The 16,738-nt window shown below is 35.3% G+C and overlaps 1 protein-coding gene across 2 annotated transcripts in view; it reads right to left on the bottom strand.

The window, feature by feature from the left end:
* Positions 1-16,738, bottom strand: part of NPAS3 (neuronal PAS domain protein 3) — a 595,307-nt gene that overhangs the window by 577,151 nt on the left and 1,418 nt on the right. The window lies entirely within an intron of this gene.

Genomic DNA, 16,738 nt, shown 5'->3' with positions numbered 1-16,738 from the left:
TGGCCAACTTGATGCAAAACATTTCCGCACAATGAAGGGAAATTTCAACATTTAATCCTTTTTTTCCATTCCTGAAGCACCTCATATCTCTTAGAAACACATCAGACAGAGCTAACCAAATGTCACTAGCTTCAACTTTCATGAGTTTTTAAAAGTTATTTGCAATTCTCTTGTGCATCCATTTCTTATGTAGAAACAAACATTTCTTCCCCTTTTCTTCCTGTTAGATTTCCATTTCCAGTGAATTTCTTTTTAAAGATTCAGTGTCACTGGACCTCTGAAAAATTCTCCCTTACTTCAAACTACCTATCACCTGCAATATAGAACAGACTTCCTTGGTTTCTTCCAGAATACTTAGGAATATACTTGTAGTAACCATAAAAAAATCCCCAGTGGCAGGAGCCCTCTTGATGCCCAAAGCACAGCTTATAAGGAATTGAAAAAAAACAGGGAGACACTGAATTCAGCATGAACCATTGATGCTAAAGAATGTCTGTAGCATGCTTCCATCTCTGATTAATCCTGTCCACAGTATAAAGTAGTAAAGGAACAAACAAAATTCCACGGTTCCTGGAACTGTTTTGCATAATTTTGGATGTACAAAAATACTTCTGATTAGTACCTTCCTGTGATTTTTCCCTCTAGGAAATAACTGATACTATTACCTAGGGATTGTGCTACAGCCACAATTTTATGATCCATCTATTATGATCTCAATTATAATCATAATATATCTATTATGATCCCAAATATTTTAAAATGCTCCAATTTAATCTTTCTTTTCTAGATGCCCACTGTTTCATTGCAGGTGAATTTCTATCCCTTAACCTCAATATACTCAATTATGCAATATTTAATATCACATATAACAAACTTCCTCACAGTTTAAGACTGACCGTCTTCTGTGGTGTATCTTTTAATCAGGGTTTGTTCAGCCACTCGAAATCACTGCTGTTGCTGACCCATCCTTAACATTACTGTTGCAAAGTCTGCATTCACTATACTGCACTAACACAAAAAAAATCAGTGCTTTATATTGGACAGATCTAGAATTTCAGAGCTGGTCTACTCCACACAAAAAATCACATTTCACGACTGTGCTGGGCCTCATGAGTGTGCAGACTTGCAGCAAAGAAGGCCAAGGACACAGTGAGCTGTACTAACTAGCATGTATGCAGCAGGTGCCCCTCTCTTTCCAACACCTGTGACATTGCACCTGGAGTACCCAGTCCAGTTTTGGGCTCTCCAGGACAAGAAATACAGGGATGTATTGGAGCAAGCCACTGCAGAAAGCCACCAAGACATAAAGAGGACTGCACTACATAATGTACTAGGAGAGGCTGAGAGAACAGGGTTTGTTCATCCATAAGCATGATAAGGAGGTGAAATAAAGACATTTCTGTCTACAGCTATCTAGTAGAATGCTACAAAAAAGATGGAGCCAGACCCTTTGCAGATGGGTACAATTTTAGGACAAGAGATGAAGATGGAAGCTAGAATTCAGGCAACTCCAACAGAATATCAGGAAAACCTCTTTTGCCATGAAGTGGTGAAACACTAAAAGTTGGTCAGCTGATTCTACAAGCCATAGAATCTTCATCCATGGAGACATTCAAAACCTAATTTGACACACACCTGGACACCTGATCCAGATGACCCTGCTTCAGCAGTGGGGTCGGACTAGAGGATCTCCAGAGGTTCCTGCCAGCCTCAGCTGTTCTGTGACTTGAAGCAAGTCATAGCCGAAGCCTCTCTTGACATCATACAGTAAAATGCCTCTGGTCAAGACTGGTAATAGATGTTCTAACTTGAAAAGAAATCAAAGTGTTTCCCACACTTCCAAATTTGCTGTGAAAGAAATCCAGCTTCCTTTCACTCTCATTCCAACACATTCCTGTAGGCTTCTGAGCTGTATTTATCTTCCACAAAAATACACTCTACACAATGATTTTCTAGAATACAATTATCATTTTCCCTCTCAAGGTGACAAGAAATGTGGCCACCCAACTTACAATTCCCCCTCCTGGAACTCTCCAAATCTCTCCTCCTATTTACAAACCTGGTTATCAGACCACTACTATACAATTAGGTATGGATACCAACCTGCTGATGAATAGCATTCCACAATTCATCTTTCACCTCCCTTTCCTTAAAAAAATAACACAAGAAGAACGAATTCTATACTTGCAGCTACCTAGATAAATCTGAAACCTTTCTAGTAATGCCAAGTCTACATTGATGCAACTGAAATACATGACTTCAAATGCTTGAGAATACAATTAATTAAACTTACATACATGATAACTTATCTCTGCTAACATGCAAACTTAGATATTTATGAAAACAGTTATTACAAATCAGTTATTTCCCAAAAAATGACAAACAGAAATTATATGGGTCCAATATTGCATACCTTTGACAAAAGTTACCAGTGCATATTTTGATTACATGCCCTTTAAACTAATGACCATATCACTAGTAGTTGATTTTGTTTACTTTTATCATGTATAAAATAGACTGCATCCTGGTCTAAAAGTATCATACATGCTGAAGTTCACATATGTTCATTGCAATGTTCAAGTCAGCACCGCAATTAATTTTATGCCACTGGGGTTTCACCAAGCAAAAATAATATCCAAGCATTTAATTTCACTCAATTCAATCTGTTTAATATGCACTTTGCTTGATCATAAAAAAAATAAAACTTCAAATAAGAGTGTAAAATTAACTGTTACAGAAAACCTTCATTTCCAACAAATGAAGAATAAACATCAATTAAAACTATGAACTCTTCAAAGCAAGCACTTTTTTTTCCCTAGGCATTGTATATATGGTATATATAGGTATAATGCCTTGTCCATACCATCCAAATAAGGTCTTTAACCATATCAACACATAAAAAACACTTTATGATGTGATAAAAACACAGTACAAAGCAGTTAATTAATCTGTGACACATCTCATATCCATTCATGAAATGCACTGAAAATGACAGTAGCCAAAAGTATTTAACTGAGACCAATTTCTTCAACAATTTTCTAAGCGAGAGAATCACCAAGGAGACTTGCTACAGCTTCCAGAAACATTCTACATAACAATGCAAGAACAGGAGTACTGGGTCAGAGCAGTGTTTCCTGTATCCCATCTCCAACAATCCTCAAAAGTAACTGCAAGGAACAACACAAGTGACAGCATATATAATACACACCCAAAGTCTCTGTCCAATCATTTTCAGTGCAGGGATTTCCTCAAATAAATATGCATTTAGTAACATTCAGTGGATTACTCTGTCATTAATTTGTTCCATCTCCTCTGAATTTCATAAAAGCTTTTCACACCTTAACACATTTAAGAGACATCACTTCCTTTCCTCTTACAGGAACTCAGCATCCCAGATCAACCAAGCACACTGATAAAATACTCACATTAGCAGCAGTAACAGCAGTGCTAACACATTCACTACATAAGTAGTAGTACATAAAGTACCTCAGGACAAAACCCCTGCCCTGAGCCCCAAAATCCTAGAGAGCAACTATCAAATGAGAAACAGGAAAAGATTTAGAAGCAGTAAGACAGCAGCAGCTAGCATCACAAGAAGTGATACCTAGTTAGAAGTAGCTTGCTGCTTTTGAAGGCATTTCAGGTAAGGAACAACTTGGGAAGAGAGATGAATCCAAAAGGTGATGTTACAAAGGAATCCTAGTCCAAGCATAAGGTATCAAACAAATGCATGTTTGCAAAACAGTAAATGGGCAACAGGGCTGGTGTTACAACTTGAAGGAAAACCTTGACAAAGAGAAACAGTATGATAGAGCTGGGTGAAGAAGGACTTGAAACTTAGGGCAAGATATTAATATTTCATGCACCAGAGAAGAGATGTCAGGGGGGACATAAAAAGACATGGACAGTGTGACAGTCTGTCACTCTGAAAATGATCTCTGTAAGATGATTCTGGATAGATAGGACTAGAGAAAAAATATTTCTCAATGGTAGTGAGGATGAGCATTTAACTGAAGAGTAAACAGGAAAGCATACAGCAGGGATGTTAGGCAGAAAAAGCCTGCAAGACTTTCATGCAGTCTGAATGCAAAGAACTTCAGAACAGAACAAAAGTTACACTACATCAGTAAAAAAAAATAAAAAATATTTTAAAATATAATATAAAATATATAAAAACTATAGCAGAGAAAGAACATCCCTTTCCATGATATTCCATGTCAGCATCCAGAAGTCAGCTGTGTAAAAACTTCCTGAAGTTGAGTTGCATCATCACCATCACAGTCAATAGCTCCTCAGAGATGTAACAGAGTAACACCTGATGCATTTTTGAGCCCGTTTGTATTTTGACCTCTAAAACACCCTTTGGCAAGGAAGTCCACTGAGCAATTCAATTGCATGCTACAGGGTAGGACTGAAGGGAGGCAGGAAAGCCATGAAAACAAAAAAAACAAAAAACAAAAAACAAAAAAACAAAAAACAAAAAAACCCACAAAAAAAGGGGAAAAAAAAACAAAAACAAAAACAAAAAAAAGAAAGAACCCCCCAAAAATATTACAACTTCTGTTAAACATTTTAAAACTGCTTCCTGAGAATTACACAGAATGTTTCCTTGTTCTCATAATATTAAAGTTAATGAATACTTGTTCTCCAGCTACCTTCTTGAGGCCTTGTTCAGTCATCCCTTTTCCAAGAGGAAGTATTTTACCTTAACTTTTCCTCTGACAAAACTCTTTCCATGTATCTCATCAGCCTTTATGTCCTTATCTCTACTTTCCTACTCACACCAATCTATTTGCCTTTTTAACTACTATGCTGTGAGGGAGAGGTCTTTATCAGTGAGACTGCCAAATTACAGACCTCTACTCACAGGCAATATAGCAGTGTTAACTTGAAAAGTAGGTGGAGGGCTTGTAATCTCCAGGAGATCTGTTTTGACTAAGGGAATCAAAGCTAGGCTATAAGGAGATGACTGAGAATCAAGACTACATTTTCACTGAGATGGATATACCAAAGTCTATGAATCATCTGCAAAGAGATGATACTTAAATTGTCATTCCACATAAGATTATGCAAAGATGAAGAGCAGAATAAGGGGGGAAAAGGAGGGCGGCTGAGAGACAACATGTTGCAGAACTCCCACACAAAGATGGGTAATGAATGAGAAAGATCCTCCAAAGAATGCACTGAAGAAGTGATCAAAGTATCCAAAAGCAGCAGAAAGATGTAATTTACCAAGAAGTCACAGGGCAAAAAAGAGCAAGGACGTGGTCAACTGTTTTCACAGCTGGCTGGCAGGTTGAGCGAATGAAAGTTTAAGATTCAAAGTGCAACTCCCAATGATTAAAAAGATCTTTAGAAGTCTGCATCTTGCTTGGAGAGACAGTCTCAGAAGTGATCTAGTGCAATCACCCCACTCAGCCACATGTGCCTCTGCTGAGTCTTGTAGCATGCCCTTAGCCCTGCTGCCCATCAGCTGTGCACCCTGCACGGGGCCTGTGTCTGCTTCAGTAGCAGAGGGCCATGGCAGGATGCTAAGAAGCTGCTTTACTCTTGGTATTGAGGGCTTTTCTTTAGCAACAGAATTTGCCTTATACAGCCCTCGGAGAAGATCATATTGACCTGAGCTAGTGTGAATTCCAACTGGAACTGCATGCTACACAGCTTTACCAGGCTCTGCCAGGAGCTGGGACACAAGTGGAAGGGCAGCCCCACTGCTATGGACCTGCAGCACCTTTGGTTACCCATTCCCAGACCACTTAACCACATTTGCCATCTTCTGAAAACCTTTTGCTTGCCAGAGAGGGAAATTACTAAAAAATTTAACAAGTACAGTTTCCCATCCTGAATCCTCTTCAAAGAGTTGGTCCATGAAGTGGGACAGGCTAGAACAAAATTACTATTAAAATTTTTTTAGATCTTCTTATCCCTCTCTATTTTGCATTCATATCTCTCAGGAAAGATGTCTTTTCAGATGGGCTATGTGTGATTGCACAACAGCCAAAATGAGTAAGAAACTCTATAACTAACTTGTTTTCCAACAATTACATGTGCACATGCAAATACAGATACTTCAATACACCAACCACTTCTGAAAATACAAATGGAAATAACAGTAATCTTCCAAGCTCTTTCTTTTTCATTGCACACAGCAGAGAAAGCTTACTGATATACTTTATTTATTAACATTTTCTGTCCCTTAGAAAAAAAGGTAGATTAATTATAATTTGCTTCCATTTGGACAATTTTGTGTATAGTATTCATTTCAGTGATGTGTGGAAAAAGAGCCAAAATCAACACATACATTTTCTTAAGTGAAGACTTGAATAAAACAAAGCCAGGCACTTGGTTCCTCTTTCATTCCATATGATACACAGCTGCGTCAATCCCATCAGGAAACAGGCAACAGGAAATTCTTAACATTCTGAAGAGAAATCTAAAGATGTGTCTCATCACCCTTCCTCTTGAAAGTGCTTTTCGATTGTCTAAAAGATGTTTATACTAGTTCTAAAATTATTAATTACTTTGCTTAGCTTTTAAGCAGCTATAGGCCTCATTAGGTAGCTAACAAGGAGACTTTTGTTTTTTATAAGTTGCCTACATTTTTTCATTTCCTTCATCTCAAAATATAAATTGTTAAGGAAACCTTGACACCTATGCACAAAATCAAAGCCAAGTACCCTAGCTATTGGAAAATGTTCCTTCATAATGTGCTGCTCCTGTTATTTGTGTTTCTAACTATAGCTCTTGCATATATAATTCCATTATACTTTTATAAATCACCATTTTGAAAAATGCTTTTGAACCATTAATATATTTTCCTGGTTAAAATTCTTTGAGATGTTCTTAACAAGAGTCTTAGATAATGAATTTGGGCAAACTCTGGAACAGTCTTTACAGTATTATCATTCTCATTAATTTTCAGAACTACCCACTGTGTTGAGATGATTGTCATGGGCCTAAGACTTCAATTTGGCTAAATATTTTTGCATATATTTCAACATATAAGTAACTAACAGATGTTTAAAATGTTAAGTGCACAATCTAGAAATAGTCAAATATTTACTATAGTATCGTAATTTGGTTTTGCACTAATTTTTATTTTTCCGCTTCTATCTTTAAACACTCTTTTAAAGTCCTGTTTGGCTGTAGGCAAAATGCTTTAAAACAACATCACATGAAAACAAAACATACTTGATTTAGTAAATACAGCTGTGTTTTTAAAGAAAGAAAAGAAATAAACACTCAAAGGTACCACAAATTAAAAACAGAGAAAACATTTAAGAAAAGAAAACATTTAATGTGGAAATGTTACTTTTACCTAAGATCCAGGCTTAATGTAAAACCATTTAAATTGTTTTCAAATTAAAAGCTGTAAAATTCATGTTTTATTTTTGTTTTAGAAACCTTACACTTTCTACTGTCTTACACCATTCCTACAAGGCTCTATTAGATGAAAACATTACTTTCAAAATGTTCATACACAGCAAATACAGTATCTTACTTTAGTCCAAATTATTCTTTGCCTTTTTGCCTTTTTTGTTTGTTTTTTGATATTTTTTTGTTATCTTTGAAGACTGCTTCTATTTCCATTGTTTCATCCTTAACCATTCACATATCAGAGCAATAAGTATTTCATTACTGGTTTATCTGTCCAGAGGCTTGAGAAGCAGTAACAATTAACCCTCCCTTCACAGTGATTGATACAGGCTTTGCTTTCAATTTGTTCCACTACACAGATCATGAAATTCTGAATGCGATCATCCTTATTGACCTACACTTTCAAACACACGGCTACAATGAGATGAAAGTAATTATTAAAAGGAACACAGGACTACTCAATGCTTGAAACAAAGTCTTGAAAAATCTTTTAGATGACCTTCTCAGAAAATTTGCATCTTTTCATGTGAAATAATATTATGGATTTTCTTCATGATCTGGAAATATTCGATGTAAATGTGATCAAGGTACAATATCATTGTATCACATAAGCCCAGTTCTAGTGTCACATCGGTTCATATCTGACCCAATAAAGAGTAACTTCAACCACAGTGATCAGAGTAGGATCACGCCCTATATATTTTAAAAGTTCCTCCGTCAGCTTTATTGCACACCAGCTCTGCTTGAAATGTTGTGTTGAAAATGACAAGACAGGAATTACTATTCTATTGTAGTCTGTTTCAAAAAAGAAACTGTGTTTCTTTTTAGGATTCTGAACTTCTTGAAGCACCCAATGTAAATAAGTAGAGAGGAAATGCAGACTGCTAAGGAAAAATGGGAAACTCAAGTCAGATTTCCGTCATCAGCTGAGATGAACCAAGACCTACACACATCACTGCTGGAGACTTACTGCAGTGGAAAACAAATATTTTTCATAAACCCTTGAAAAATAACCCCACAAAATATTAATTTTTTTTAACTGATACATTTTTAAAAATTAAATAGGATCGGTAGGTGAGCAGTAATGATAGAACTACTTAAAAAATGGGATGCAGTCAAAGAAAATCAGGATAGAAAACTGTGCAGAAGGATGTTCTTACAGGCCCGAGGCTCTAATCACAAAACAAAGTGATGGAGATGAACCAATACTGCATGGATTAGCAATGAATTATTTTGAACTATAATCATGTGCCAGCACAAAGGGGAGGTAAAAACTAGCCATTACTCACAAGCTGATCTGCAGATAAGAAGAAAAAAAAAGTGAAAAAGCGAAAAATTTATATGCTAAACTGAGTCAGGAGAATAATGAAAATCTAAAATGTTGTTACACTTCAAGTAACATTACATTTAATGTCTTTCATGTACTGTATAATGTTGAGTATTTACACAATAGAGTCTGTAAGACACTAGGGCTAAAGCAGGGTTAAACTGGATAACTCTTCTGTAAATTCGTACTGCATAATAATATGTGCTGGAAAATATCCTAATAGATGAGTTAGTTTTAAAATAGCACACATGGGCACTAATTTCTCCCACTGTAAAACTGCAGGAAATACATATATACATATATAGATATATACACATGCACAGGTAGAGACTGGTACAGGTATATGAAAATGTGTAAATACACAAATACTTATGTATACACAGGCATATATAATGAGGGATTTAATTTCCATTAGTCCATTTGAGAGCTAAGCATCATCATCTTAAGATTCAATGTTAGTTTTCCCTTCAGGTGAAGAAAACATTAGAAATAATTTTGTGAGAAAAGAAAAATCAAAACTGCTATCCACAAAGATTCCTGAGATTCTTATGAACAGACTGTTTAAATGAAGAGCACTTTAATCAGTAGAGGAATCCTCACGTTTCTAATGTCTTGCTGTGCATTCTGCAGGTTATAGTAGCAGCTGGTAGAGGTCATATATCTTTTGTGAGCATCCCAAAAAGGCTCACTGCCAGACTGTTAAATTATGAATAAGCAATGAACAAAAGAATGCAGATACGGTGGTGACAAGATAATCCAAGCAAATTTATCTATGACAAATTTCACAGGATTAACAAATTACATTTACACAGAACAATAAAAATGAGGAGGAAAAAAAAAGAAAGAAAAAAAAAGAAAAACGAAAAAAAAAAGATGAGCCTACTTTTTGCCCACAGCATTAGAGGGAAAGCAAATCTCCATTCCAGTACATGTATTTACATTTAACTTCAGCTAAAGTAAGACATAGCTTACTGGAGATGAGCAAATAGCATTATTTCCTTTCAAGCAAATACATATTCTGTCTCTATCTAATATACAATATATGCCTGCACTTTGCAGTAGACATGTATATAAGTCAGTGGAAAATCCTTTAAAGTTTTCCTCATAATTAGTAAAAAGCAGAATAAATATTGAAGGACTCTAATTTTGCATTTCCATTTCCATCCAGGCAAGGTATTTTTCCATTCTCTGTCAGTTAAAACACATTTTTTCCCTTAATCCCTTTGGGTTTTTTTCCTGTTTGAATTGAACAAATATTGCAATATATGATAATAGCCACAAGAAACAAATAAGTCATGAATAGAACTTAAATATCCCTCTTTTTTTTTTTTTTTTTTTAGTAGTACTATAATCAACAACCTTTATAAAAAATCACTCCTAAAGGAATTCTAAATCTATAATCTAAATACTGGCAGCTCCTAAAGATAGACATTCAGTATGTCAAATAATCAGGGGGGAAAGTAAAGGAGATTTGCAATGTTTACTACATCCTGCAGTCTCCTGCTTTTTGGAAGTGATACAAAAAATTTGAAATACTACCCTTAAAATGCATGGAATATCAGTTTCAAAATTGCAGTTCTGTAGAGAAGCATTTTTCTTCCTATTAAAAAAGGAATAAAGGGAAATACAGCATCTCTTACTTTGGAAATTTGAATATAAGTAGAGTGATTGATAAAAGAAACAGTACATATATGTTTGACAAATCTGGAATCAGCTGTATCTTTTCTATCATGCTTCTCATCTGAAGTCTATTTTCTGTCACCTCTATTTATTTCCTGTTGTTTGTTAATCTGAAACAGTTGTTTAGTAAAAATAGATCTTGAACAAATACAGGCCTCCTGAAACCATATGTATCATTTATGTATCAAATATATGTTCTTGTTACACAGCACTGCCTATAAACAGGAAACCTCACTATTAAAGTGAACATCCAATTAATTAAGATACTTTAGTAAACTACTTGGATTCTGCAAACAACTACTTGAGTACCATTTATCTAGCTCATTCAGCCGATGCAAAAAATTACTGTACTTTTGATTTTTCACAAGAAATGCAAGTTTTGTTGTAAAACTGAACAACAGCTCAGAAAGAATAAATAGATAAATTAGCCCAAAGTATTTGTTCCTCTTTTTATGTTTGTCTTCTATTTGTTACTTAGCAAGAGAAAACAGGTTTGTTTTTTAAAATGCAGTTCTTTCTGAGAACCTCCTGTCCATACTGTTAGCAATTTATGCAAAGGTGAAGCAAACATGCCAATCCTACATCTAACTATAGTCAGACAAATAAAATCAGCTACTTTTTTTTCAGCTGTGAAGGTTGAAGGATATGTACCACTGGCAGCTATTCTCTTTTTTTTAATACTTTTTTCCTTTTTTAATCCTGCTGCCAGCACTGTACAGATTCAGTCACTCAGTTCTTTCTATTGACCTCAACCTTGACCTGCAAAAACTGCCCACTTACATTTTTTTCCCACAAAGTAACAAATTCTGCCTCCCATCATCTCTGAAAAAAAAAAAGCGTTTTAACAAACATTCTTCTAAAATTTGGTATACTGTACTTTTGCTAAATGAATTACAGCTTTGGCACTTAACTCATGCAAGGCTAGGTTGTGAGTAAACTGATTGTAAATGTGAATTTGCACGTGACTTTCAAACATGACATTTAAGCAAGAGGGAAAGAACCCCCCCCCCCATTCTAATATGTAAATATAGAGTTCTGATATATAAATATACAGTTCTGTGCCTAAATTTCAGCAGAACTATAACCCTTTAGTATTTCATCCAAAATGACTGTTCAAAGACTATTCATAACACAATAAAATTCAGTTTAAAACAATGTAATATCTAATGAAGCCTGTTCTAGATTTCTGTTGGAGACAAAATTCCCAGGCAAGTATTTTACAGGGAGCTTATAGGATTTAGGTGCCCATATTTCACTAAAATGCAGTATGTGTTGAATGCCTAAATCCAATAGGCTCTTCAGAAAATCCAAGCCCCTGGGACATTATTGTAGATTACGTACATACATATTATTCAGACTATATCCCCTAAGTTCACTATATACATATGTAAACCTAACATGCCTGCAGGTAATGGAACAGTACTTTTCCACTTAAATTATTTAACATAAGTGTTGAACTTGTATTATATATCAAGCTAACAGCTAATTTTAAATTGCAATCAAGCCATTCTCTGAAAGCACTTTATTTCAGTGGAGGTTTTGCCTGTAAAAGAAATGTAAATCCCTCTAATGAAGGCAGTATAATCTTTGAATACACAGTCAAAATGGGGGCTGGAATTTTATTCCTAATGCTAACATTGACATCTTTTGCCACTTCTGCTAGTTCTCAAAAATCTTTTGTGTGTAACTATCTCATCAGTAAAACATGTAGAACAGCGTTTTCAGACTTTTTGAAGCACGCTAAGCCAAACAAAGAAACATATCTACAGAAATATTCAGTATTAATATTAAAGTCATCTTCAGACATTGGATGACATCAGTGAGAAGTTCCCCAGAACAGACAAATGGCGCAACGTGACAGAAAAGTGGAAGTCCAAAATGCAAGATACAAGAAAGGATGGGAAAACAGCCTGCAAGAAAATCTTCAGAACTCTGCTTTCAGTAATCTGTTTCAAATTCTTTCTCACATATCACTTGTTCTTTAATGTGCCTGGCTCTCTCCTGCACGCAGAGTGCCGGGTAAGGGCTGGCATAACTCTCAGTATCGAGCTGCAGCAGGCTGAGATCAGGATCTCCTTGAGAATCACTCCATTTTTACTTGACAATCTCAAGACTTTGGCATTTTACAATAACACACAGAGGCAAAGTTCACTAGTCCTCTCACTAAGTATATTTGTCATTGTGGTCTCTCTGAGAAAAAAAATCACATCTATTAAATTATATGTTAAAAATACTTTTATCCTTGCTTGTGATTCTCTGTAGTACACTTTAATTGTGTACATAATTTCATTTGGGACTTTTCTAAAGATTAAGGTACAACTTGAACTCAATATTCTCTCAAAACAGGGTCCAGTTCTGCCAAGTTAGAGACACAAATACTATCTTACCCTTACTGTACCTTCTTTGTCCTGTGTAATATACTTCTGTGGCATACAAAATTAACGAATATTTGTACTACTCAAAGTCCTGTTCAAATGAATGGCACAAGGGTCCTATTCATTTGACTGGGACTTTGTGTATTGCAGAACCACTGCTCCAGCTAGTCACAGAACAATGCTCTAGTCATATAAGACATGGCAGCAATTATTATATTCTTATTATGGCACATCTTCTTATGCGGCAAAATACAATATTATTACAAATTATCCTTATTATGCAAAGTCCTATTAAACAAAAAGTCGCACACCTCATTCACACTAATGGGATTTTGTATGTTAAAGATAACATACAGTAGCCTTATAAATTTTACATAGAAAGAAATTGCCTCTTCTGAAAAAATGTAATTATTTTGGATGAATTTTCAAAACATTTCCTCTCATGGCCATAAATCTTTGGCAGCCTCTTAAAAAAAAAAAAAAAAAAAAAAAAAAAAAAAAAGCCAAACATTAAGCATAAGCAAACAAACCAAAGAAACAAACAACCAGGGTGAAAAATGCAGTCTTTGCTATGTACCTTAAAAATATTCTATGTTAAGAATATATAAACAAATTTCCAGAGTGACATCCTGCAGAACAAGTCTGTTTGATTCATTTTAAAATATCCTATGACTATGCTGATGTGACTGTGCTGAAAACACAAGATGAGATGCTTTTACACCTGCAAGAGCTAGTGCTGGTAATAATATAAAATTGATCTGATGGAGTAACTGAATGTGAGGTTTATTCACATGAGATGAGAATTCAGGAAATGGTTTCATAACAGTAAACAGCTACTTAATTGCTAACAAATGAACTTCTGCCACGTTGGTTAAATGGCTTCATTCTACTGACCTCGATGAGAGAATAATCATTCCAAAAATGTTAATAAAATGGTAACAATTGGTTTTCATGATCAGTATCAGTTATTCAAAATTCTTATCTTAGAATACATTTTCCAGTAAAGAAGGTATTGTTATAAAGTCCATTTTATGAAACAAACAAAAAAAAAATTTAAACGCTCTTTACTTTTTAGAAAGTATGTTGATTAAACTAACACCTAGAATGTCAATTTTCAACAACTGTTTTACATCACTCTTGCAGTAAAATTCCCATCTGGGATGGCAACTTGTGTGCCAAGTTTCAAACAAATGTGATTTGGAATTGCCAGTATATTAGACTCAGAAATTCAAGTAAGATGCTAATAAAAAGAGATGGGTACTGCCAATAGATCCTTATATTCTCTTAAAAATACCTATGGCTCCAGGTGTTGTATTAATCTGTTAACAAAATTCTCTAATTATTTGTAACTTACAACATTAGAATAGAATGCCATCAAATTGTTAGAAAACAAGTTAACTGGATATGGTTTGTAAGAAAAAAACAGCTGTGCGGTAAAGAATGTAAAAATGGTGCTGCAGACAAAATCTTGTTATTCAGAATCCCATTAGTTACTGAAAATACCCAATATAAGTTTTGTTGATCAATACTCTCATGTAAGCTCTAAATAATGTATTATTCCAGTGGAGAAAAATGCAGCAAATCAAATATGGTGGGAGAATGTTTCAAATTATGAAGAGTAGTATGACTGCTAATCCATAAATCAGAAATCAGAAAGATCATTGTAATGTGGGAGGGCTCTGTTTAATAAAGGTCATTATAACTGCAGGCTCTAGAGCTATAAGATCTAATATCCTCTCTGGTAGCTCTATGATATGCCCATGCATTACTGTTCTTGTTGACAGTCTGTTGCCTTGGAAATATTTCATTATTTCAGTTTTTCCATTTGTAGACCCTTGGCCTTGTGATATGAAGGCCACCCTATTTCATATTTTCGATTATCATTTAAGCAATCTTCTGGAGCTATTTATATAAAAGCAAGTGTTAGACAATGCATATCATCATTTATCACTGCTATGTTTAAGCTCATGCTCTAGAAAAAGTGCCAAAATAAAGGTTTTTTCTCTTTCACTCTAAACCAATAGCACTCTAATATTATGATATGCTATACAAATCAATGCTGGCATATCATAAGCATGACACATCTGTCTATTTCATTTTCTTGGGTGTATATCCACACAATTGAAAAAACTAAAATGTTGCCGTAACTGTAAAATTTGCTAACACTCACAGTTAAAAAGAAAATTAAGCAAATGTAAGTGTGTAACTTGTCATATATCCTTTTAAGAACCTAAACAGGTGAAAAAAGTTTCAAAACTATTCGAGTGCCTGGTTACAGCAGAGACTACTACTTTTTACATCTGTTTTGCAAGCACATTTTTTGCTTGAAAAAATGTAACATCATCTACCTAAATACTTGCGGTAGTGCAGACTAAGAAAACAATGCACACAAAGTCAATTCAGAGGATTCTTGATCTTGAGAACTAGTTTACTGAAGTATTAGCTAAGAGACTGCCAAACCCTTTCAGTAAGTGATATGCTCCTGTATTTCAAATATCTTGGTTCACACAGATGAAAGGACATGTACAAAGACAGCTGAAATATTTACATGCAAGACTTCATGAGCACATTACGCAATTTTTAATAAAATGTACATCAGTATCTGTTTATTGAAGCATTGATCCATTTTCTCCAAAACTTTTAAGGAATAAACAGACTAGTATTATTTTTGCTACAAAAAAATGTCATCAACTTCTATATGCAGTACTTATGCCTAAACTATGCAGAGCACTGTGCAGAGTGATAACAAAGTGAACCCTAAGGGCAAAAAACAACTTCTTGGACACTAGGCCAAGTTTGTGGCTATTAGTGATCTAGAATTTAGACTACCTTTTTCCCCCGAAATGATTACACCTCCCACTCCCTACAGGGAAAAACTACTCCGATCCAACCTTTAAAATGACAGCATCAGAGCTGAACAAGAAGATGCTATTAAAGGGCATTAAATTAAATACAGTATATCCTCCTACAACTTCAATCAGAATTTCAGACCAAGTGTTATTTAGTTCAGCTCTCAAGTGGAGCAGAATAACAAATCGCGCACTTTGATTTACCTTCTCCGAATGCCAAATGGAGACAGGTGATAAAGAAAGCACTCATGCACAGGCTATGAAGTTTCCCCTAGAAATTAATTCTATCTTCAAGATTCCTATCTCAGAGAAATTCCCAAAATGGCACACAAATATGCTTCTGCTGGAGAGATTACTGAAGCTATCCGGGCAAATACACTTAGCACTAATATAGTAACATTCTCAGAAAGAAGACAGCAGAATTGTCTGTTGTGGAGGGGGGGGCAGGATTTATTCGTATGAATTGTTTTTCCAACAAAGAACTCTGCAGGAGAAAAGCATGCTTTAAGTGTTATTAACACATTAAAAACACTTTTGCAGCCACTGGAACCAATATTTTTTTTAAAATGTTTACAGTTGAAAATGAAGATCTGTAGTTAAGTCATTGACATCTAAGCAGGCACTGTTTTCCCATTAGGTGTACCTCCTAATTTTGCCACATACCAATATAGCCTTGTCAAAGTGCAACAGTTAACATTAATGCATCTAAGACAAGCACACTGACACTGCAGTGGTGAATATGAGATGTATGGGATTTTTTTATACCTCCCAGTCTGCTTTCTTAGGAAAAAAGGCACAGCTACTTAGACAAAATCTGTGGGGTTTGGGAGTTGTGCTAGAAACGCCGACCATTCTAAAATACGCAAGTATGAAATTAAGGCTAAAGTACTTTTGTTTAAATATTTTTCAGACTTATTTGTGCTGTGAAATATAAACCAACGATCCAGCTACTTTTAAAGGCTATCTAAATGTTAATTTCCACTTTTCCAACTAGCCAGGAACCTTCCTCAGCCCTCACACTCAAGTTCACTTGTAACGCTAAAGGGGGCGGGAGGGAAGGAGCCCATCCCAAACCCTCTGGCCGCTCTTCTTCTGGGTATATATCTCGTCGCAGTGTAGCAATGGAGCTT

Source organism: Prinia subflava, chromosome 5, assembly GCF_021018805.1.
Source record: "Prinia subflava isolate CZ2003 ecotype Zambia chromosome 5, Cam_Psub_1.2, whole genome shotgun sequence".
NCBI lineage: Eukaryota > Metazoa > Chordata > Aves > Passeriformes > Cisticolidae > Prinia > Prinia subflava.
The sequence above is the reverse complement of the archived record's forward strand: the minus strand, read 5'-3'. Positions and strand labels throughout refer to the sequence as shown.